This window comes from Saccopteryx leptura, chromosome 6 (genome assembly GCF_036850995.1).
Source record: "Saccopteryx leptura isolate mSacLep1 chromosome 6, mSacLep1_pri_phased_curated, whole genome shotgun sequence".
NCBI lineage: Eukaryota > Metazoa > Chordata > Mammalia > Chiroptera > Emballonuridae > Saccopteryx > Saccopteryx leptura.
In genome coordinates, this window is record NC_089508.1 from 110,716,021 (window position 1) to 110,739,544 (window position 23,524).

Below are 23,524 nucleotides of genomic sequence, written 5' to 3' on the forward strand. Positions count from 1 at the left end.
TGAGATAGGAATAGAGGAATGTATATAATTATGAGAACTGGAAATCTGAGAATAACTCAGGAGATGAGAACATCACAGCTTTGTAATGTTGGTGGTTCCGCAGCCCTGTGCTCCCAAAGTCTTTGTCTCAGACCCTTCCACTCTGGCAAGCTTTGAATCAGGCTCTAGATACAGAGGAGTATATCGGAATAAGTGCTAATATTGAGCTTTTTGCCACAGCGCTTGGGGAGAGGCTACCAGGACAAAAGGGGCATGGCAGGAAAGGCGCTTCCCAAATACAAGGCTCCAGACACGGGCAACATCCCAGGTGCACAAGCGTGAGGAGCTGTGGCAGATGCTGCCACTTTGTGCCCAAGCCGCCACCAGCGATGGCCAGCTATGGTCTCCTCTTAAAAGGGTAAGCCACGCCTGACTTGTGGTGGCGCAGTGGGATAAGGCATCGACCTGGAACAATGAGGCTGCCGGTTCGAAACCTTGGGCTTGCCTGGTCAAGGTACATATGGGAGTTGATGCTTCCTGCTCCTCCCCCTTCTCTCTCTCTCATACACACTCCTCTCTAAAAATCAATAAATAAAATATATTAAAAAAAGAGTAAGCCACAGTGGTAAGCGTGTGGAACAAAGTGCAGGCACAGGGCCTATGGGCAGCTCAAAAGCGCGATGGGTGAGGCAGGCTCCGGGCAGCCGTGGCTCTAGGGAAGGCTGGACTTAGTGCGAGCAGGGCGTGGCTCCAGCCGCGTGCCCAGTCCTCCAAGGCGCTGCAAAGTGGAGGCAGGAAGGTGATTGAGTAAGCCTTATTCTCTCCAGTGAACTAGGTCTGCCATTTGGATGGGGTTGAAATGGAGGGATTTCGGCTGTCGATTGCAGCAGCTATTAGCATTTATGAACGATTAGAAGATTCGGGTGCTTTTTAAATTTATAGCTTATTATCTGATTTTCTTTAATGTTTTATCTACAATTCTCTAAATTATCACTTTGTTTTATCCTATTCCATGAATAAATGGAAGTCTTAAAAATTTGGGGAAATTACAGCATTTTCCCGTTACTCTCTGACTTTCTCTAAACTGTTTTTCCTATTCTATGCCTAGAAAGAGAGGGTGAAGGGAATGCTTGTTTAGGTATAGAATTTCATGCAGCTACCTCAAAATTTTTTGAGAGAGAATTCTGTTTAGTTTTGTCCTTTTTATGTCCCTATCAAAAAAGCCCTAAGTAAAATCAAGCAGGCAACTTTCTAATCTTTGAAATCCCAGTGTCACTCTGATTTGTTTGATTCTTGTTTGTGAAGTCTTTGTTTAATGTTGTCTAAATGTGATTTTTTAAAGGTCTGAATTAAGTTCTAGCATGCAAAAAATTAGAAATGATGGCTCTAATATTGAAAAAATAAAATAGTTTTATCCCTAAAAATCTTTTTTATTTTAATTGGAACTCTTTTAAATTTAAATAGAATGAAATGTGGATCCTAAAGACTTGCTAATTTCTCCAAACTGCTGAAAATGTCAAGCTGCTCCAGGCTACAGCTGCAAACTGCAGCTATAAAGTTTGAAGCAGAATAGATTTACCTAACAAAGGTGTAGTTTTTTTTTTACTATAGGAAAATAATTAAAGTCATCCTGGATTTTTCCAGCCTTAATATACTCTTTATTTTGCCTGTTAATTAATGGAGTATAAATGTTTTGATGAGTATGGGAATATTACTTGAAAAATCATTTACTATATTTTGTTAGAAGTTAACATAAAGACAATTATTTATTACAATCTGCCTGGGGTGCAAATGTCCCCCGAGGAACTGCAGGGCTGACGGCTGCCCCATGGCTCTCTCCTCATGATGGCATGGTGTTTGACGGTGGCCCCATAGAATCCTTTTTTCTCATGGATGCTGTGATGCCCAACGTGGTACAGACACAGCAGTAGGCCTTCCGAGAGAAGCTTGCACAGCAGCAGGCCATTACAGCGGCAGCAGTGGAAGCAGCAACAACAGCAGAAGCAAAGGCAGCCACAGTGACCACAATGACCAGGGTGACTGAAGCAGCTGTATCCCAGCCTAATCCACCAAAGAACGGAGAGGCCACAGTGAACAGGGAGGAGAATGGAGCCCACGCAATCAGTGAGTGCGGCCTCCTGGGCCTGGGAGGGCTTCTGGTGGTTTGTAATGGAGTCCCAGTGCCAAAGGCTCTGCTGGGGTCTGTCCGCAGCATGACTGTCCCCAGTCACTTCCCAACATGTGAGTCCAATCCAGCCTGAGAGGCTTTATGACCCAGCCTTCCTTTGAAATCCTGAGGCATGGCATTGTTTACTTACACAGCCTCAGTTTTAGGGAGTCCTTCCTCCCTGTGAGCTCCCTACATGTTCCAGGGACCCACATCACATGGTCACTGTCTGGCATATGGTGTTCCCAGAATAGGCCTCCAGTACCTACCCAGCATTCCAGATGGAGGGTTTTGGCAAAATCCTGGTATAAGTGTGGAGTTCTCAGTAATTGAGTGGGCACCAGGATAGTATGTGCCATCTTACTTGGACTTGGCAAGTACACGGAAAGCATGTTCTTGCTAGGTGACCACTGGACAGTGTTGAGCTGATTGGTCAGACAGCCAACCTTTTATCCAGAGCACCTGCCTGCACCTCTTCTGCTACTCATACATGCACAGACTGCTGAGGGGTCTGACTTCAAAGAGTGCTTGTGTGCATGTGTGTCATGCACACACAAATGTATGCAGGTGTAGGGGGGCATGAATATTGTGCATGCATGTGCCCCAAGGGAACAAGGATGTGTGAATGTGGAGGTAGAGGGTGGCAGGCATTCTGAGAGCATGGGGCATCCACCCTCTGGAGCTCCCCAGATGACAAGATGACCCCTCACAAGGCTGCACAAAATAAAATGCCTCATCCCTTCAGGTAAACAGAGACCTGGTGGCTGTGTGCAGGAGACACTGGGCTGTTTTCAACTTAGTCACTTCTTGTGTTGGTGGCTGTTGGACATCATCCAACACTTACATATAAGGAGTAACTATTGCTATCCCTCTGTCAAATTTGGAATAACCATAACACACAGTGGGGGGAGAGTTGGCAAAGTAGGTCTAGAGTTGTTCATATACAATAAATAGTACAACGATTAATTAATAATACAAGAATAAGCTTTCACACCGGTAGACCTCTTTGGTCCCACCCTGTATTTAAATAAATGTAATGTATTTATTAAATTACACAAGCTACAGTTTGGTTGAAATCATCAGAGATGATGTTCTATTAAAAAAATACCTGTTTGTAAGACTGAGGTGCACAAGCGATGACGTTCCCCTGCTTTTTACGACAGATAATCACTCGAAATCGATGGAAATAGATGGCAACGTGGGATACAATCCAGCAAGGCTACAGACCTCTGAGGCCATGAGTCCAAGGTGCTCATTTGTGCCTGGAACCCTGTCAGTGACCTCCTGGCTTCCGAGTGAGGGCATCAGGCTGGGGGCACTCCAGGGCGTGGACCTTTGCACTGCTCTTTCTTGTCCGGACTGCCACCTCACAGATCATGACTTCATTACCTGCCTGGCGCGTACTCCCAGGTGTTTGGGCCTCAGAGTGGAGCGCCCACCCTGCCAGGCTCTTCTATGGGTGCCTGCGATTATGGTCAAATTGTCCAGAAGTCCTGGTGCCAAGCCATTTTTTCTCTGGATGGGGACTAATGCCAATGTTTAAAGTTACACGGTGCAGCAGAGATGGGGAGAGGAAAACTCAGTGAGGGTAAATACGTAACATGCGTGGGCTTGGTTTTACGGCTGGTCTCTCTGCCCAGTATACCAAGGGCCCCACTCAGAGTGGACTGTGCCCTGGGCCACTGTCTGGCCTCTGCCCCGTCGGCTGCAGCCTGGTGTTACAAAGGAGGGAAGGAGAAAATAAAGACAACAAGCAAAACGAATGCTGAGTATGGTGTACTTGATCCTGCAGGTCCGGAGACTCAACGGCTCAAATACGGAACCTCAGTGAGAACAGCAGTGGGACCTCCACCCAGCTCGTGCTGCGGCGCTGTATCCGGGAAGGAGGAAACATCGTCCACGGTAACAAAGGCGTGACCTCGCTGGACTGGAATTCAAGCGCAGGCCGCCTCCCTGACAGCCAACAGTGGGACGCAGGGACTGCCACGAGGGGCCCTGGGGTGGCTCGCGTCAGGGGGCTCTGTTTCTGAGCAGCCAAGCAGGGTTACCTGCGCATCTACGCGGGACTCAGCCCTCTTTCTAACATCTTTAGATTTTCTCGCTCTATGAGTGTTGGTGCCTCTTTCATCATTTCCTGACAAACTTTTCTTTTCTCCACACAGACACATTGTACAAAGCTCAGAAAAGTCTCCCCAGCCTCATTGTAACTTTTCCTGTGGTACTTCTTTTTTTAAGTGAGGGAAGGTAGAGAATGAGACAGTCTCCCACATACTCCCCAACCGGAACCTAGGCGGCAAACCATGTCGGGAGCTGATGCTCAAATCAGCGATTTTTAGTGCCTAAGGCTGACACTCAGACCACCCAAGCTATCTTCAGCACCCAGGGCCACATTCGAATCAGTCAAGTCACTGGCTGTGAGAGGGGAAGAGAGAGAATGAAGGAGGAGGGAGGGAAGAGAAGCAGACGGTTGGTTGCTTCTCCTGTGTGCCTTGACCTGGGATCAAACCCAGATGTCCATACAGCAGGCCAGCACTCTATCTACTGAGCCAACCAGCAAGGGCCTACCTACATTTTAATTAAAAAGATGTGAACGAAAATGATAGGGAGTTCCCAGGATACAAATAAAAGAACTTTTGTGGGTTATTTCCAAAGTTGGATTTGTATGTTCATTGGAACAGGTGCATTTATGTATTAAATGCAACTTAAATGATTGTATTAACATAGTACTTATTCTTACTTTTCTGTGCCTATGAATACCTACACCTTTTCAAACCTACAGAACCTGTTTCTTTGGTAACTCAGGGACTGCATGGAGTGAAATGGGGTTTGATAAGTTTTATGTTGTTGTTGTTTTTTGATTGTTTGTTTTTAATTCAATGAGAGGAAAGGAGGCAGAGACATACTTCTAGATGCGTCCCAACCAGGATCTATTCAGCAAGCCCCCTATGAGGCAATGCTCTGCCCATCGGACACTTTGTTTTATTGCTCAGCAACGAAGCTCTTCTCAGTGCCTGAGGTGGAGGCTGTGAAGCCATTCTTAGTGCCAAGGGCCAATTCCCTTTAATTGAGCCATGGCTGTGGGAGGGGAAGAGAGAAAGAGAAAAGAGGAGGAAGAGGGGTGGATAAGCAGATAGGTTTTTCTCTTGTTTTCCCTGACTAAGAATCAAACCCAAAATTTTACATGCTAGACTCAAGCTCTATGACTAATCAAACTGACCAGGGCTGGGGTTGATATGTCTTAACAGGGCATCCATTATTGGTGGAAGAATATTCTAGCTCTGGGGTTAGAGATAGTCTGAGGTGGGTCAGAAAGTGCTCCTACTAAGCAGTGTCTGTTGGCTGTCTCTTTTTAGGCACAGGGTGATGGGACATTGTTGGTGATGGGGTCCTATGATGGCTTTGCAAGAATATGGATTAAAGTTGGTAAACTTGGCCTCCTATTTGCTGGGATCCAACAATAGGGTCTCTGGTGCAGCAACTTGGAGTGGACTGACCGTGGCTTTAAAATTGACGTGTTTATTATTGTCTTTTGACTTACCCACCAGGTAACCTGGCCAGCACCTTGGGCCAGCAGAAAGGTGCCACCTTTGCCTTGAAGTGGAACAAAATCAGGACTACATTTTGAGTGCTGGCCTAGATAAAGTCAGTGTTGCTTAAATGTCATCTGGAATCTCTAGACAACTGGGGTTTCTTTGAAACCCAGGTTCAATTCCAGGTCCAAGGCTTCCTGTTTCTCCGTAAGCAGCCAAGACAGCCTGTGTCATGCTTATCAGTTTTCCTCGCTGTGATGTGACCTTTCTGTTTGTTGATTACATGTCCTCTCTTGAAGGCGTCACTCTGCTCTACGGATCCATGTGCAAAACTCTCACCATTTTTCTTGGGAGAGTTCTTTCTGTCCTTGCCTCCTGTTGTCTCAGGGGCTGTTTTTATATTTGCTTCTTATTTTCTATCTGAACCTACTCTGACTACCAGACACGGAGCTGTGTGGTCAGGGAACATGCACGTTTCAAATTGTGTACTGTCTGCCTCCAATGGTTAACCATAAATAATAATAATAATAATAATAATAATAATAATGTTCTAGAAAACAATACCTAGGGAGGAATTGGAGTTTACGGGGACATGGGCATTAACCTCCTTCAGTGTGTGCTTGACCCCAAGCAGTAAGGTATATTTTAGATTCTTACCAGCTTTTCTGCTACTTAATGTTTTACATTGTCTGGACTATATAGTTCAATGTAAACATCACTAAAATTATATGAATAATGAATAATGTGAAATTGAACCAGATTTGTGAATTAGTATATTCTTTACAGTGCCAGGTGTGTCTCAGTAAGTAAATTTAAGTGTTGATCCAGGCCCTAAATGGTTGGCTCAGTGATAAAGCACTGGCCCAGCATGTAGATGTCCCAGGTCCAATTCCAGGTCAGGGCACACAGGAGAATCACCCATCTGCTTTTCCACCTTTTTCCCTTTTCTTTCTCTCTGCTTCTTTCTTTCCCTCCCACAGCCAAGGCTTTATTGCGGCAGTGTTGTCCTGGGCACTGAGGACTGCATGTCCTCTGCTTTGGGCAAAAAAAATGATTTTGGTTGCAATGGAGCAATGGCCCAGGTGCACAGAGCATCACCCCCGAGTGGGCATGATGGGTGGATCCCAGTCGAGCACATGCAGCAGTCTCTCTTTCTGCCTCCTCCCTTGTCACTTAAGAAAAATACCAAAAAAAGTGTTTGGTCCACCAAACAAATGAATTAAAGATGTTGGTTGGTCTACAACTGACCCAGAATGCAGAGAACCAGAATTCAGAGATACTCACGGCCCTGACACTTCCCTTGGAAAATTTGTACGGGAAGCACAGCTCATAACCAGTTTTCTTTAATCAGGAGCATTATTGACATCTACCAGGGGGTATACAGATTGTGGAGAGTTCTGGTTAATTGAGATGTTATTCCAGGGGTATTCCCTGGGCTGTCTCCAAACACTTCCTGATCTCCCCAACATCCGTAGGTTCAGAATATCTCAATATTTACTGTTTTCCAAGAGGAAAAGGTCATTTTTCCTTTATTTGTAGACCATTCTGGGGGTTCCTCACCCCAGCATAACATGCGTGCTACACCCTGTCTCCTATCCCCAGTTGGGGCAGCAATTGTCAAGGGAGTTTGCAGAAATGGCCGTTTCTTCCTCAACTCTTCATTTGCAAAGTGCCAGGAATGTACTTGGATGAGCTCCATTACGGGTTTTTCAGCTTGTGACGAGGTGGTGGGGCGGGTGGGTTCCACAGACCAGACAACAAAAAGTACCAGGTATCTCATTGACAGACACACATTGGTTACATTTTGAAACAATAATATTTTGGCCATACTGCAGTGAAACAATTTATTTGTTCTTTTCTGCATTTAGAAAGCTTACTAGAACACAGAATTTTCTTTGTGGCTCACATATTGTTTTCCTTGGACAGTGCTAGTTTGGAAGGAAAAGGGGGTTTGCTGCCTTTTCCTTCCAAATTTAACTGATTTGATTGATTTAAGAGAGAAGAATTGATTTGTTTTTCCACTTATTTATTAATTCCTTGGTTCATTTCTGTATGTGTCCTGACTGGGGATTGAACCCATGACCTTGGAGTATTGGGGCTACAGTCTATCCAACTGAGCTACTCGACCAGGACCTCACTACCTTTCTTGCACAATAAACATTTCTACAGAAAGCTTGATGAGGAGACTATGTAATGACATTTCCTTTTTGATTTGCAGAGCGCAGAGAACCATAATTTAGGATGCACAACAGGGGAGGCCAAGCAGCATTTTCCATTTCATTCTGGTGAGTCTGGTTCTAGTTTTGTAATTCAGAAACAGTAATTCAGAATCTGTTTTTAAATATCCCGTCGATATTTAAAAGTCATTGTGAATGCTCGGAGGACCATGCCTGTGGACTCTTGCTCGGTGTGTGGAAACCCATTTCACTGTGAGCAATGATCTAAGGTTTGTAAGGTACAGAGTTCCCAACACCTAAAAGTTGAAAACATAGCAACAAAGGAGTCACAGGTCCAGTGTGGCCTTATTTTTTTTTCCTGCCATCCCATGGCGGCTGTGTTGGGTTTTCCTGAGATCCCACCAGGTTCAGCTATTCACAAGAGTCAGCCAAGGTGAGGAAAGGCACACAGGACAAAATCCAGCATGTCCAGGCATCTCCACTGTGGCACCGCCCGGGACAGGCCAACGTGGACTTTCCTCCAGCAGGGAAGCTCATTAGAGACCTGGTATCCGGGACTGTGATGGGCGGTGGCCCCGTTGGCCCTCTCTGTCTGGCTTGCACCACAATTCCAGACTCATAACCAGAAAGCACATTAAACTACGATGTTTGCACTGCTTTGGTTCATAAGCCTTCCTTATCAGTTAAGAAATAGTGGACACATTCTGGTAATCTAAATTCCCAAACACAGGCTGAGAGAGCAGGAGCAGTGCGGATGCATAACAGCTAACCATGTCCTTTTGTGTACTGAGGTCACAGCTGCCCCTGTGGGGTTGCCAGGGCTCTAGGGACTCTGGTTTTAAAAATTCTACTGGATACCCCATGCTCTGTGTGACCCATGCCTGATGTTAGGTGCACCCTCTTCACTTAGAGATGGCCAGCGACCCCCAAGGTAAGGACTGTCTGAAGAAACACAGAGGCCACAGGCTGTGTCTTCCATGCAGAGGGAAGCACAAAATGTGTGGGTGAGCATGCACTGTTTGATCACATGTCCCTGATGTGATGTTTGCACCAAAACAGAGTCATTGCTGATGGGTAGTTCAGGGTGCCTTAGCGATAGCTGACCCCAAGGATGGCCCAACATAGCACAGCCCCATCTCGGTGTCCTGTGAGGCTCCAAACAAGGGCCGTGAGTACTCGGGGGACAGACTATGAGGCAAGGTTCCACCTCGAGGGATGACAATTTCCGTCATGATGTAAGTAGAGCCCCCCAAACGTTAAGAATTTACTTTCTGTAGACACTCTGCAGTCCCCGCTGAACCCGTCTATAGGTTTTGACCTCAGTCTGTCATCTCTGTGCCAGACATCTGTGCCCGTCACCACTGGTAGCAAGTTAGTTTAGTAGGTTTCCCTAATATTTGACGTAAGGGTCGAAATTGTTCCTGCCTTTCTGGTCATGAAGATTGAGTGACACATTTCAGCCTCATTCTGACTCCTGTGACATGGGGATGTGTGTCATAAGGAGAACTCTGGCTTTGGGGGCTTTACATTTTTTAAGATAATCACAAGTCCAAATGAATATCAGTAAAGTCTTGCCAACATTTTTCATTTTAAGCATTCATTTATAACGTCTCTCAGCAGAATACACTATTTCCATTCCCTGCAAAGCTCCAGGGAAAGGGCTTACATTACACTGGCCTTGGATGACCACAGATGATATGTTTCTTCTGTGTGGAGATACGGTGTCTCCTATAGTTTAGCTGTTTCTGACATGGTCCCCTGTCCTCTCCCTGGGTCAGGAAGGTCCAGGTTTTATTTGTTTTTTCATGTCTTTCAGGAGAAGAGGCTATTTCCTGCTGGGAACAGTTGTTCTTCTCGTGTTACTAGATAAGGCTTCTCGGCTATGATTTGAATTGTTCTAAAACCGCCGAGCTCTGTGCACAGGTAGTACATGCAGATGTCCCCACTCCGTTCTTGCCTCACAGCTCCCTGCTCTGGTTGTGGAAGTGTGGAACAACACTTCCTTTCCCTCCTGTAGCACAGACATGTGCATTCACATTTGCACACTCAGCTGTGACTGCCCCATCAAAACTTCTCAGGGACAAACAATAAGTGCTATACAGCCCTTTACTGCTGCTTGCGAGAAAACACAGACTCTGAGATGAGCCAGACATTGGATTTCAGAGGGAAGACTTAATGAAGCTATTAGACAAACATATGAGGACATAAATAACATGATGCTCCCATCTTGCCTGGAGTGAGCAGATGGGAGATGTCTGTAGAAAAAGAAAAACTATATTCTTTTGTTATTAATATTTTAATTTATTGTTTTGAGTGGGATTTAAGTGTCCCACTCCATATAACACTCTAACCCCACCCAACAACATAACCCATTTTATTCCTACTGTTCCTGTCTCCCTCCTCCACTTCCTCTAGGATGTTCAGTCCTGTCATGTTATAGATATCTATGTGATATATATATATCACAGGTTTTGTGATAAATGACGTTATAAATGAATGCTTAAAATGAAAACTGTTGGCAGAACCTTACTGATATTCATTTGGACTTGTGATTATCTTAAAAAATGTAAAGCCCCCGAAGCCAGAGTTCTCCTCATGACACACATTTCCATGTCACAGGAGTCAGAACGAGGCTGAAATGTGTCACTCAATCTTCATGACCAGAAAGGCAGGAACAATTTCGACCCTTACGTCAATTTTATATATATAATTTTACTAATCTTTTCTCTGATGAAAAACAATATTCTTAAAAAAAAGGAGTCAAATTTAAATTTGAGAACTTAGAGGTATAATGTCAGAAATAAAGATCTTAATAAAAAAATAAGAAAATCTTAATGAATGGGTTTAACAGCAGATTGCAGAAGAGAGAATAGAAATACCCAGTTCTCCTACATTTGTTGGAAAACATTACATTCAGTCTAGAAAGTCCAGGCAGCTGACTTGTCATCCCATTCCTTAGTGTGGCACCTGAGGCTCTTTGTAGCCTTCCTGGAGCAGATCCCTGCACTGTGCAAGAGCCCCTAGGACTTTTATATTAATAACCATGCCTTTGTATACGTGGAAAAGGCAGTGTAAGAAAAGAAGGAAGAGGAATGAGTTCAGGGTGGTGCGCTCTCTACCCCTGTAACTGCAGGTTCACTCTTAAGAGATGACTGTGCACTGTTGCCCCCTGCTGGACCACTGAGGTACCTACTCTCTGGCCTTTATTTTTTTTCAAAATCTTTTGCTCTCTCTTTAAGAACGAGGTAAACACCATCAAATAAGATTCTTCTGGGATGTTGCTAGCATTCTTCTTGGATGACATGACATTAAAGATAGTGTGGTCTGGAAGCTTGGGCTGCTTGATCTTGGACAACCCTTGTAGTTTTGCATTCACAGCAGCTGTGACTGAAAATTTTGTCACGTCACAGACACTCTTTCTTACACTGTAAGTTTTCTCCAGTGCTACTCTATGGCTCACTGTCACCTATTAAATTCTGTTGATCATTAGAGGATCATGCTAAGACAGTTCCTTCCCTCATGGCCTTCCCATTGGTGCCCCCTGGATTTAGTTCACCCCTCTACCTGGGCAGTGACCCGTGGGTCAGTGAACTTTTCTGGAGCTGGAGACTTAACAGCCACTCCCAGAATGACTGATGTTGAAATGTTCCCAGCTGTAGAAACAGTGTTGGCTTACATTGTTCCCATGTGTTCTCTAGATCTGGAGTAAGAAGCAAGAAACGTGTGTTCGTGACCTTCAGGCTCAGAGCAAATAGATATACACCATAAAGTGGAGTCTGACTGGTCTGGCACCCATCAACCCAAACTCCAGCATCATACTAGGAAGGTAAACTGAAGATGACCCATGGTCCTTTCTCCCTGGGCTCCTAAAAGCAGCCTTGCGCACGGTGGCTATAATAGTTATCTGACAGTAACTTTTTCTGTCCCCTTTTGTAAATGTTATGGCCAGTGAACATTACTTGCATCAAAGAGAATAGAAATTTCGCCAGTAAGCATTATTTGTATCAAGGGGTACAGAAAATTTTGCTAAGGTGTGTTGTGATTGTCAACAGCCTTCCAAAATATACAAACAAGAGCTCACCTTGAAAGGGTACCATGAAATAGAGTTATCAAGTGACCCCCACTAAAGGCAAAAATTCTTTTAACCCCCAGGAGGGTTGTGGGCTGGGTTTTGTGCCCAGGCACCTGGCTCTTTGCTCTTTGAAGGGTTTTATTATGACAGAAAAAGGAAGCAGATTTCAGCATAGGCTTTGGGCTTGGTTTACTTTATTCAAAGCAGAGGTACAGGTGGTGAGATTTCTGAGGGACAGTATCAGGTGCCCCAGCCTTAGCCAGTTCTGAGGCACCAGTCCGGGAAATGGATGGATATAAGTAGTCACAAGGGTCCCCCCAAAACCATATCATATTAGGCTGCAGTAAACAGAAGTGTTACATACCTACACTCAGAGGATACAATTGAGGATACAACATTCCACTCTCTTGTGTATCACTAAGAACATTTAAAACAATAAGCTGATGTGATTCAGCAGCTCTTTTGGTCTACTTAGGAGTCTAGAATCCATGATGAAAAGAAATGTGGGGTGTGTTTATAGAAAAAAGCAGAATTGGAGGGAGGGGGAATGCTTTACTATCAGGAAGCAGCAGTAGGTTTATTCCCTGTCACTGCAGAGAAGGAGTAGAGGGAGAGGTGACAGGTGGCACAGTTCTGTCAGCGTGGTGGACCCAGCCCTCGTCTCTGTGATATGGCAATGGCCAGGAAGTCACCACAGTAACAAGGACTATTGTTTTTGAAAGCACCCAATCCGAGACCATTTTTTAGCAAACACTGGAATGAAAAACTCATGCCTCGGCTGAAAGGCTAAAACCCTGAGTCCACAAAATGTCCACATGAATGACAATGATAATGAATATATCAGAATCACGTTTTGATGACTTGCAAGGTTGCTTTTGTTTCACCTGGTACCCAATATAAACATTAATTGTCCATTTAGTCAAAAAGGGGTTTAGCAGTGCCTTGGGAGTCCCCATGGAGAGAATGAATGCCCAATAGCAGCTTTGTAGTGTGTAGTGTCCTTTCATTTGAAATTGAGAAGAACTGAAACTTGCAGGTCTCAGAAGTGTGAGTGCATATTTGCGTATGTGTATATTTTATTACCATCACATTAAAGCTTTTATTCTCTTCATTTTCATTCTTCCCAATTTTGCAGTTGGTAATGATCAGTGTTGTGTTTTGAAATGTGGGACCATTTTAGGAAATGTAAAAAATATCCTACAGGAATATTTACCATCCCTAGGTAAAGGAAATGCAGGAATGGATGAACCTGACCTAAATCAGTTTCTCGAATAACAGCACAAAGTAATCTCTGTCTCAAACACTCACCGCTGTAGACCTCCTTTTGCCCAGCCCTGTGTGCTAACTATCTTGGGAAAGTATAAGGAAGCATGGCGCTTCATGGTGACATCTCCTCATGTACTTTCTAGCCCTTTGTTCAATTCCACGGTCTGGCCGTGAGACATTGAGTGTGGCATGGGCACCCACACACTCAGCAAGAACCAGCAGCCCATCTACAGCATAGCTTTTAGCCCCAACAGGAAGTACATAGCCAGTGGTTTCTTTGACAAGAGTGTGCAAATCTGAAACACCCGGGTAATTCCCACAAGTCCTTTCTGAACATCGGTCATCATGGGTATCTCTGCCCACTTCTGAAGATGAGAGATTTTTAAGGGGGAGAGAGATAGAGAATGAGAAGCATCAACTCATAGTTGCTTCACTCTAGTTGTGCATTGATTGCTTCTCATATGTGCCTTGATGGGAGCGGGTGATGGGGGGACTCAAATCAGAGATCCTGGGGTTTTAAACCAGGTACATCAGCCTCTCAGGTTGACACTCTATCTGCTGCACCACCACTGGTCAGGCTAGAGAATTCTGACTCTCAATAATAGAGTTTGTGAGAAGTAGGAGAGTGGAGACTACTATGCTGGGCAGCCAGGTCTCGGGTCTCCAGCTGATGGAAGAGAGAAGTGGTCAGAGCCATTGCAGGTGGCCAGCAATCTAATTTGTGGGTTTTGGGATGGAATCAAGGCCTCTGCTCTGTCCTTTTAATCAGTCAACCTTCTGAATTCCCTGTGGGTGGGATAACATTGGCTTGCGTTTGTGTTGCGTGGTATTACATGAGCCAGGTTAACTACCAAGGTCCATTGAGACCTCAGGCTTCCCAGGGTGGCTTTGCAGAAACATTATCCTCTCGGAAAGGAAAAAGTCCTGGTCAACCCTGCATGGACTCTTGTAGCTCAGATAAGGCCACCCACTAAATCAGACATTCCAAAAATAACATGCAAGAGTCTCTGTGCGTGAGTTGCTTACTAGATACAGTGAGGGGTACTTTGTAAAGTGACATCTTAGATGAGTGACATTAGGAACCCCTGTTGTCAAAAAATCATCAAATAACTTTCACTCCTTTCTTGTAAATCACAAATATTTTTAAAACATTTTAAAGCTCAATTGAATCCCCCATGAGGTCGATGCCTTCTTTATGTACATAAACACGTATAATATTATTGACTGGCTCCATCCCCTGCCACTTTAGTGTCCTCACTGCCATCAGACATTGTCTGAGTACAGCTGTGGGAGGTGTGTCCTCAGCCAAATGGGAGAGGCGGGTTCTGTGAGCAGTCAGTCAGAGGTCAGTTACCCTCACGTAGTGGGAAGTCTGAGAGAGACGTTTCTACAGCCACCGGAGTGTTTTCCGAAAATCCCTTAGCTCCTGGGTGTTTGAGAATTTCCGTGATAACACACTAGGGGGCAGCGAAGTGTCCTTACACCGCTGAAGATTCTGAGCTTCCATCATGTCATGAGTGATGACACTTTCGTTGCAGAGTGGAAGGCTTCTCCACAGTTTTCAAGACACCGGCAGCAACATCGAGGTTCACTGGAATGCCCAAGGGGAAAAGTGGACACCAGTGCATCCGACAGCTCTATAATCATCCCATTAAGGATTTTCTCGGTGTGGAGGGCATGGGGCAGAATAAGGAAAAGCCGACAGCTGAGACCCGAGGACCAAGGCTGAGATACTTGGTCCTGTCTCAGCTCCAAGTTTCTGCCTTCAACCTGGACATCCCGCTGACAATGGCACAACCTTGTATTCTACAGGTCTCTTGGGTCCTGTGAGATATGTCGCCTTTGAGATTTTGTATAGCATAAGGCAGGGGGCCGTGGGAGGTCTGGCCGGTTGTTGTAGACCCCAAAGTTCTCAAAGCCTAGGTGCTGAGGCTTCAGCTGTCACCTGCCTTTCCACTGGAGGCCTGGGCTGTGACACCTGATGAGACACTACCAATGTGCTAGTTCTAGGATTTGCCCTCAACTTGGCTCTTCTACTTTGTGCTATTAATGTTAACGTGGGGTGTGTTGGTCAGATGCTCAGCAAATGTATGCTGTTTTTAGAGCGGCTCCGAGCGTTCATAACTGTATACCAATAAAAATTTATTTATAAAACAGAATTGGTGGGCCATGTGATTAGCCAACCTCAGCTCAGAAGGTGTCGTTGCATAGTCTTGGAAGATAACAGCAGCTGTCTCTCTCTGTCTCTCACTCCCTCCCATTGCACTTGTGTGTTCAACATCTGCGGAAGTAAACACGCAGCGTGTAGCAGATAGGCGAGAGTTCTAATGGAGCAGCAGTTAGCGCCTCTGTGGCCGCAGAACCCTCCAGACTCTATCTGCTTCGGAACTCGCAGCCATGTCGCTTTAGCGTGGACTTTAAAATCCAATCATGCCTGGCCCTGGGAGCCTATATTTTTTTCGTATTTTTCTTCAAGCAGTTTGAAACAAGACACACACACACACACAGAATCATACTGGATGCAGGGACTACATTTCCACGTGGGGCGTACAGCCCAAAAAGCACGAAGGCACCTACCGGACAGTGTGAGGTCTGGGTCCCACCCAGACGGGCTCTGATGGCTGCGACAGGAGGAGAGGTAAATACCTGTGCCAAAGCAAAAAGAAAAACAAAATCCTCTGTTAGACGGAGGGAGAGGAAAAAGCTCCCCTCAGCATGGTGTGTCCCCCCTGGTCCCCATAAGTCAGACACTACCGTTGTTCTGGCAAAGAATGTTCGAAAACGGGTCGGTACAGTTGAACTGCGAGGTTCTGAAATCTGGACACTGTTTCCCAGAGCATCCTCTGTGCCGTGGCTGTTCTGTGGGATGAAGTCCTGTCCTCTGGGCCCTCCGTCCATGATGGGGGCGGGGTTGGGTCTGCTCCCTTCTCTGAGGTTGCCTGTCTCTGAGGTTGCCTGTCTCTGAGGTTGGCCCTCCTTTTGGTCTGGTCTTGATTTACAGGAGCTGCAGCCTGGGGTGGGGATGTCGGTGCCTTTGATGGAAAGCCTCCTCCTTCCCTCCCCTGCCCTCTGTCCCTCCCCTTTCCCTCCATCCGGGTATAATGTGAGGACTCAAGGGCACTTTCAGTTAAGTGCTTTATTCAAGAAGGCAGGGCAGAGGAGACTTTTAACAAGAGAAAAGAAAATACTTAGAAAGAGACCTGAGTATTTTGGGGAAAAAATTATTTTTATGTTAAAATGATTTAAAATTTTTAAAATAGCCATCAGACAGAGAGAGAGCTCTGTGTGGTTTTCACAGTTTTAAAACATATATTGTAGTCAGGGTCCAAGCGAGCGATCCCCTTGGCCCTTGGCCGCGACACAGGCGCGAAGGACACCGGGCACTGGAGGGCAGACCCCGCGGAAGGAAGAGGAATACTTTTGGGGTGGTGGGAGAAGTCCCTGCTTTTTTGGCTGGAGGCCAGTGTGGCATTTCTGGGTGTGTCTACCTTTGTCGCTACAGGATGGAAATGAGGAAGGATTCGCTCTGATCTCGAGCCAATCAGGATGCAAGCCATTAAAACAGCTTGGCCCTGTGTCACCTGGCAGTGACACCTCCTTCACAGGGACTGTCATTTCCCCTCCCCCGGATCCGCTGCGAGAGTTTTTGCGCAGCTGACCTGTAGGCTGCCGGGTCTCGCCTGGCTGGACAGGGACAGTAATGAACCAGGAAGAAAGGTTGTCCTGTCCCGATGGCAAGTTGCAGGTAGACTGTCGCCGGTCACTTCTAACATCTGCATCACTTCTTTTTTGCCAACAGACTAGAAGATTATTATCAACCTTTTAAGTGTTATTTTTTTTATTAAAAAAGGCTTTGTGTTCCAACATGAGTTATTTTTCCATTGGATCGGTTTGTACTGTAATAATCCGACACTGATCTGTTTTGAGTTATTAGGAGAAGGACCATCATTCTCCTGTGGGCTCCGCGGGAACGAGGCCAGAGTCCTGGCAGCGGGCAGGATCCAGCACCTGGTTCAGGCTGTGGGACAGGATGCTGTTCAGAGGGTGGCGTCCATGCACGCAGCTGGAAATCTCCCCATCAGTGCAGGCAGGAGCCCCTGACTGGGACTGTCCTGGGACCCCAGTGTCCTCAATTCTTGTCCAGCCATTACTGGGCCATGTGCACTCCTCATGTCCTAGCTAGAGAAGGCCAAAAACAGCTGTGTTTGCACGTTTTGTGTTGTATTTGGCTTCCATAAGCGGGCACTCACTCATTAAGGTCAAAGTTTTATGCGGTCAGCAATCCCATCTTGGAAGGCAGCCGACACCATTGCTACAGTGATAATCTGCTGCCTCTAGAAACTGTTAGGTTCATGAAGAAGTTTGTGAAGGTGCAGATGCACACCCTCCTGCCTTCACTGCAAACAGGGACGAACACATCTTGAGGCCTGGCCCTTGGTCAGGACAGGTCAGGGGAGACTGGGACACAGGGTTGGGGTTTCTCTGGATGGTCATCATGTGAAGGTTGGTAGCCAGGGTCTCCCGGACATGTGGCCTCTTGATACATCTGAACCTCTCAGCAGTTGGGAGGTCGAAGCACTGGGCTGGGAGGCCCTGGGCCCACAGACATGATTTCCTGCACAGCAGGGACCTACTGATGAAGGCAGACTGTCCATGTCCCTGGCTTCCCTGACCAGCGGGCCACTGGAGAAGAGCTTTCTGTGGCCACAAGGGGGACCAATGTGAAAATGTATTCACTCAGCTCAGACCAGTTGCGCCGTGGGCACTTGACAGCCTCCATCGCTCATGCTAAGATCCCGTCCCCGGAAAAGCAAGAGGTCATCACTGTAGCCCAGGTGGTCCGTGGGTACTGATTGTCTGCTGTGTCTGCACCTCTCAAATCTTGTGAGTGAAGCTTATGTGTTAATGACCAAATGCAACCTTGATTCTGAGTACAGCCTCCCCAGGGTCTTTGGTGCAGTTTGAAGTGACCAAGGGCACCAGATTTCAGGGACCAGCACTGACTCTGAATGACCCCTAGTACTTCACTTTCCTCTGTCCTCTGAAGTGTCAGTCACAGAACCCACTAAAGTGCCCTTCATCAAACGTGAGGCTCTGCTTTCTTCTGGTTCCTTTTCTCTCTTCAAACCTGTTTTACCTTTTTTTAAAAAACAGTGTTCCTTGTCAGATGCCGAAATGTTCCTTCCACCAGTCCCCAAGGTTTTGAATTCTGGAGTCCATGGTTTTTATTGTCTGTATCAGAATCCCTCCAGATGCTCTTGTTAGCACCTCCCAGCCCGAACCAGCCTGGCTTAACCCGACCATGTGGGTTCACCCTGCTGACCTTCATGCTCTGCGAATGAAAGAACCACCATATGTGTGTCATAGCTTGTGTTCTGAGAAAGAATCAACAGATCATATTGCTTGTCTTGAATAAATTACTCTACTTTGATATTAGAGATCATGGCAGGCGTTGTTTCATCATGCCCCTCGTGGGGCTTGGTGAGACCTTGAGGCGTGAACACAAGGGCATATTCTTGAGGGAAAGGGGACTTGAGGAGTGTCTTCCCAGGACTACTGTGCAAACAGGGTCATGGAACTCACAGCCGCACTTAGGGAGAAGTGGCTCCGGGTGTTATAAAATCTTGTTTATTAAGGGAGACTGTTTTTTTGTGTGTTTCTGTTTGTGGCATTGTTTCGGGCCAGCTTTTGGAAAGGGTCTACATGAGTGAGTTTTTTCTTGTTTACAAAGTGGCTGTCTGGGAGTGTAGTTTCAGGATGAACTGAGACTAAGGTAATGCCTGAAGTCACAGGCCGCAGAGGACCGTGGCCATGGACTGCCGTAACACCATGTGGACCCACAGTTAGCAAGCATTTTCTGCCACCCACTCTGCCCCCGACTGACTGTTCTCATTGATGCCACTTGAATCATTACTTCATTTTGTTAATAGAACCTCATATCTCCATGATGGGAAAGGGCAGCTGTATTGGGGAGATGGGCTGCATTTTGCTTCACGAGTGAGTCACAAAGCAGGTCACCCTGTCATTTTCTCAGAGACACTACTCAATTCTGCACAGGAATACACAGGGCTGGACAGCTCCTGCCACTGTGTTTTCAGAGTGGTGTGCTACCTGCTTACTTTTTTCTTTCTTTAACCTCTGCCCCATTGACCAAGCCCATCCCCAACAGGAGGACTGGGGGAAAAGTTCTGAGTGCCATGGCCCTGCTTCTAAACTCACGGGAAATTCCCAGGGGAACTGGTGGATGGCCCTGGGCAGGAACAGCACACAGCCACTCCCGGATAGAGGCATGTGTGGCGGTGGTTCCCATGGCTTCAGTGACAATGATTGTTGTATGTGGAAAGACTTACGTGGGGTTGTTTGCACCACAGGGTATGGTGGCCCACGACATGTAGATGGTCCCAAATCTGCCTCACTCTAATGTTAGCATAGCACAGAAGTGACTGTAACAAGTTTCTCTTTGCCTGAAGAACTTGACTCTACGTATCTAAGGAATGTGAGTGTTCACACACTGACCGGAGCTCTGTTGTTCATTGCCCATGTCCGGGTGCTGTTCCTAGTGAAGATGGAAAATGTTCTCAGTGTCTTCGGGAAGTTCACATCCCCAGGGATGGCTCTTGGTTACTGGTGACGGGACCCTTGAGATCACTGTGAGCTGCATGAGATGGGGTGGGGACAGTAAAGCATAAAAAACAGCTGGGTGTCCCTACAAAGAAAACGCAGAATGTGGCCAAACGGGCTTTTCCCCAGTGTGGCTCCTTCTTGGAACTGTATTGTTCATGTGCAAGGTAAGCAAGGCGAGCAGTGGGGGTTGTACCTGCAGTAGGTCTGAGGGTCGGGGCCACAGGCCGACAGGGCTGTGCTCTGAAACCAGAGTTTCCTGCTCTTTGACACAGGGCCTCTGAGCGGGAGTCGTTGCCCTCACACCCAAGGTAGTTAGGGAGGAAACGGCCCTACCATAGCTTCACAGTCAGAATTGACCAGGAGAATTTCTTAGGAAAAGGAGACATGAGCAGACTTATTCAAAAGCCATATGTAGTGCGAGCCAACCAGTAAGTTGACAGGAAGGGACATGAGCTGACAAGAGCATCCCTCTGTCCAGACTGCACCTGGCTACACCTCTGTCCACCCAGCCACCCCAGACTCCTGGGTGGTCCCGGTGCCCAGAGCTCTGAGAACCTCCTGCCACAGTGACTCAGATGTCCCAGCAGCCGCATCAGGTTCCCCACCCCTGGCACCTCAGCCTTTTCCCATTTCTACTATCTAAACAGGGACAGAATGTCCCCTGCAGAGACAGCCTTTCGAAAAAATTGCTTAAATCCAAGAGTGCTCATCTTTGCAACTGTCTGCTCAGTCCCTGTCTCTCTTGCTCCCCAGGTGGACTTATACACCTGGCCTGCTGTGCTCCTTTATGTTTCCAGGGCCAGGACAGAGCTTGGGGCCCGGTGAGTAGCCCTGATGAGGTAGTTGCATCCTTCCACTCTGGGCTCACCCCAGTCACAACCACCGAGCCAGCTGGTTCCTGACGCCCCATGTAGCAGGAGTTTCTTTAGCTGATAAATCAGAGTATGAGTATTCTTATTTACAAGCTCTCAACTCCGATTCTGGCTGGTGTCAGCGTAGACAAGGGGACAAGGCAGCTATCTGCAGTCTCCAAAGAACTGTGTGGAGAGGCCACAGACAGGAAGATCCAGAGTCAGGCTCCAGGTTCAGTGCCCTGATGATTACACAGGGCACAGAGAACACTGGGTGCTGCCCACACCTTGATATTGGACTCTGGGCCATCCCCTAAAACACACCGTGATACCTTCCAACAGGACATTCCTGTGGCCTGGCTCTCTCCACAGGTGCTGTTTCTGCAGCCCATTCCCTTGGGCACTACCTTTCTACCTTAAGATTTGGGACCTCCTGATTGGCTCTGTGGGGTCCTGTGACATCTTTGAGATGCAAAGGAGGCTGAAATGTGAGCATCTTGTGTCTGTGCTTTCAAAATGGGGAACCAGGGGCTATCTCCCTTCCAGAAAGGAAAGCCTCACATAGAAAAGAGTTTCAGTGCTGGGGTGAGACAGAATGTTCATACAGACAGTCACAACGCAGATGCCACCCAGCAAAGCTGTCACCACAGTTGCTGTGCCCTGTATCTACCTGTAGCCATGAAATCCCAAAAGTGCAAACACAGAAGCCTCCTGCAGAGCTCAGCTAGAGCGAAAGGAAGTCCCAACCTCAATAAAATAGCTGAGCTGTCCACAGTGTCCGCAGAAAAAAGAATCCCACTTTTCTGCAAACACCTGGCTATTCTGCAATTCCAATGCATATTTCAGAGTTTCTCCCTAGAAACTTAAATATATATACATATAATTTTGAATGGATGGAAAGGAGACCTCTGAGACTGTCACTGCTCAACACAACCTGGGGTCAAGACTGAATTCTTCATAAAACCTCTCCTTTGGTGAAATTAAAATATTGCAATGCAGCATGGAGACCGAAGGCTGAATTCTTATTAAAGCTGTTTTGGGTGCCCTTCTGTGGTGCAATAGGAACATGACAATGCCACAGGGACCCCAAGGCTTAATTTTTCAAAACAGCTGTCCTTTGGCACCATCCTGTGAATCAAAGTATCATTGCAACCCCGCATGGAGACCAAAGGCTAAATTACTGATCAAAGTTGTTCTTTGGTGCCCTCTCGCGGTGTACAAAGATCGTTAAAGTGCAGCCGTTCTATGTGTCCTGCTCACCTGCTGCTCCCACAACTCTGCTTCCTTCTGGCATCGTCAGTAACTTTGCTGGACAGCATTTGCTATAAAATCTGTCACATAGGACCACTCACTGTCTTTAGTGTTTTCAAAAATAGTATTCTCTTTTAATGCAAGGAACCTGGTGGCATGCAACTCTAGTGCATATTGCAGCAGTATTTCTGCCTACACACGTCTGTGCACACACACACACACACACACACACACACACACACACATATATACACACATTCAATTTTTATTTTACCAACTTCAGGTTAAGGAGACTTAGAAAGTGATGTGAATGTAAATCAGTTGCAGGGATTCCTGAGACTATCACAGCTCAACAAACTTGGAGACTAAAGGCTGAATTCCCATCAAACCTGCCTTTCTGTACCCTCCTGTGGTGCAATGGGAACACTGCAGCACTAAACTAGGACCAAAGTCTGAATCATTCTTAAAGGTTGTTGCTTCTTGCATCATCTCGTAGTGCAAGTGCAAAACTGCAACACAGAAATTCCCTGTAGCCTGCTTGCATACAGTTTTTTCATTCTAAAATCATCAATAACTTTACAGGGGAGCATTTAGTGCAAAAGCAGTCACATACCAGAGCTATCTACAGTGTCCAAAGAAAAAATTATCCTGCTTTGCTACAGACACCTGGCTAGCCTGCAACTCAAGTACATATTACATTATTTCTGCCAACACACAACAAAACCAACACACACACACACACACACACACACACACACATAATTTTTATCTTACAAACTGACGAAAAGGTGAAGACCTGGGCAGCTATGTGAGTATAACATAGGCAGCTATATGAGCATAAATCCTGTTCCAAAGCTCCTCAGACTGTCATTTCCTAGCACAGCATGAGGGACAGAAATCCTCATGCTGAATTCCTGATTAAAGCTGCCCTTTGTCGCCCTCGAGTGGTGCACAAAGAACATTGCGGCACAGGTGCTTCATGTGCTTTGCTCAACTGCTGCTCCTCTGTTCTGCCTTCTGATGTCATCAGTAACTTTACCCAAGACAATTTGCTGTAAACACTGTCAGATGGCACAACTGTCTGCTGTGTCTTCAGAAAATAACATGCTGCTATCCTGGCTGGGTAGCTAAATGGTTTAGAGCTCCATCCCAAGGCACAGAGGTTGCCGGTTCTACCCCTGGTTAGGGCACATACAAGAACAGACTGGTTTTCCAGTATCACTTTCTCTCTCTCTCCCTTCATGTCTTTCTAAAATTTTTTAATCTTTTTTTTTAAATACTATCCTGCTTTTCCACAGACACATGGCTAATCTGCATCAGCAGGGATTATTACAGTATTTCTGCCTAAAAATAAACACACATGTATACTCTCTCTCTCTCTCTCTCTCACACACACACATACACACACACACACACACACACACACATATATATATTTAATATTTTGCAAACTGACAGGAAGGTAAAGACTAGGCAATGATGTGAGTATGAATCACTTGCAAAAATTCCTGAGGCTGTCGCTGCTCAACACAGCGTCAGGTGTAAAGCAGGAGTAGTCAATCTTTTTATACCTACCGCCCACTTTTGTATTTTTGTTAGTAGTAAAA

General features: G+C 46.2%; 1 pseudogene; it reads left to right on the plus strand.

The window, feature by feature from the left end:
* Window positions 1-659: 659 nt before the first annotated feature.
* LOC136377152 (F-box-like/WD repeat-containing protein TBL1X) lies at window positions 660-14,834 on the plus strand (annotated as a pseudogene).
* The last annotated feature ends 8,690 nt before the right edge of the window (window positions 14,835-23,524 follow it).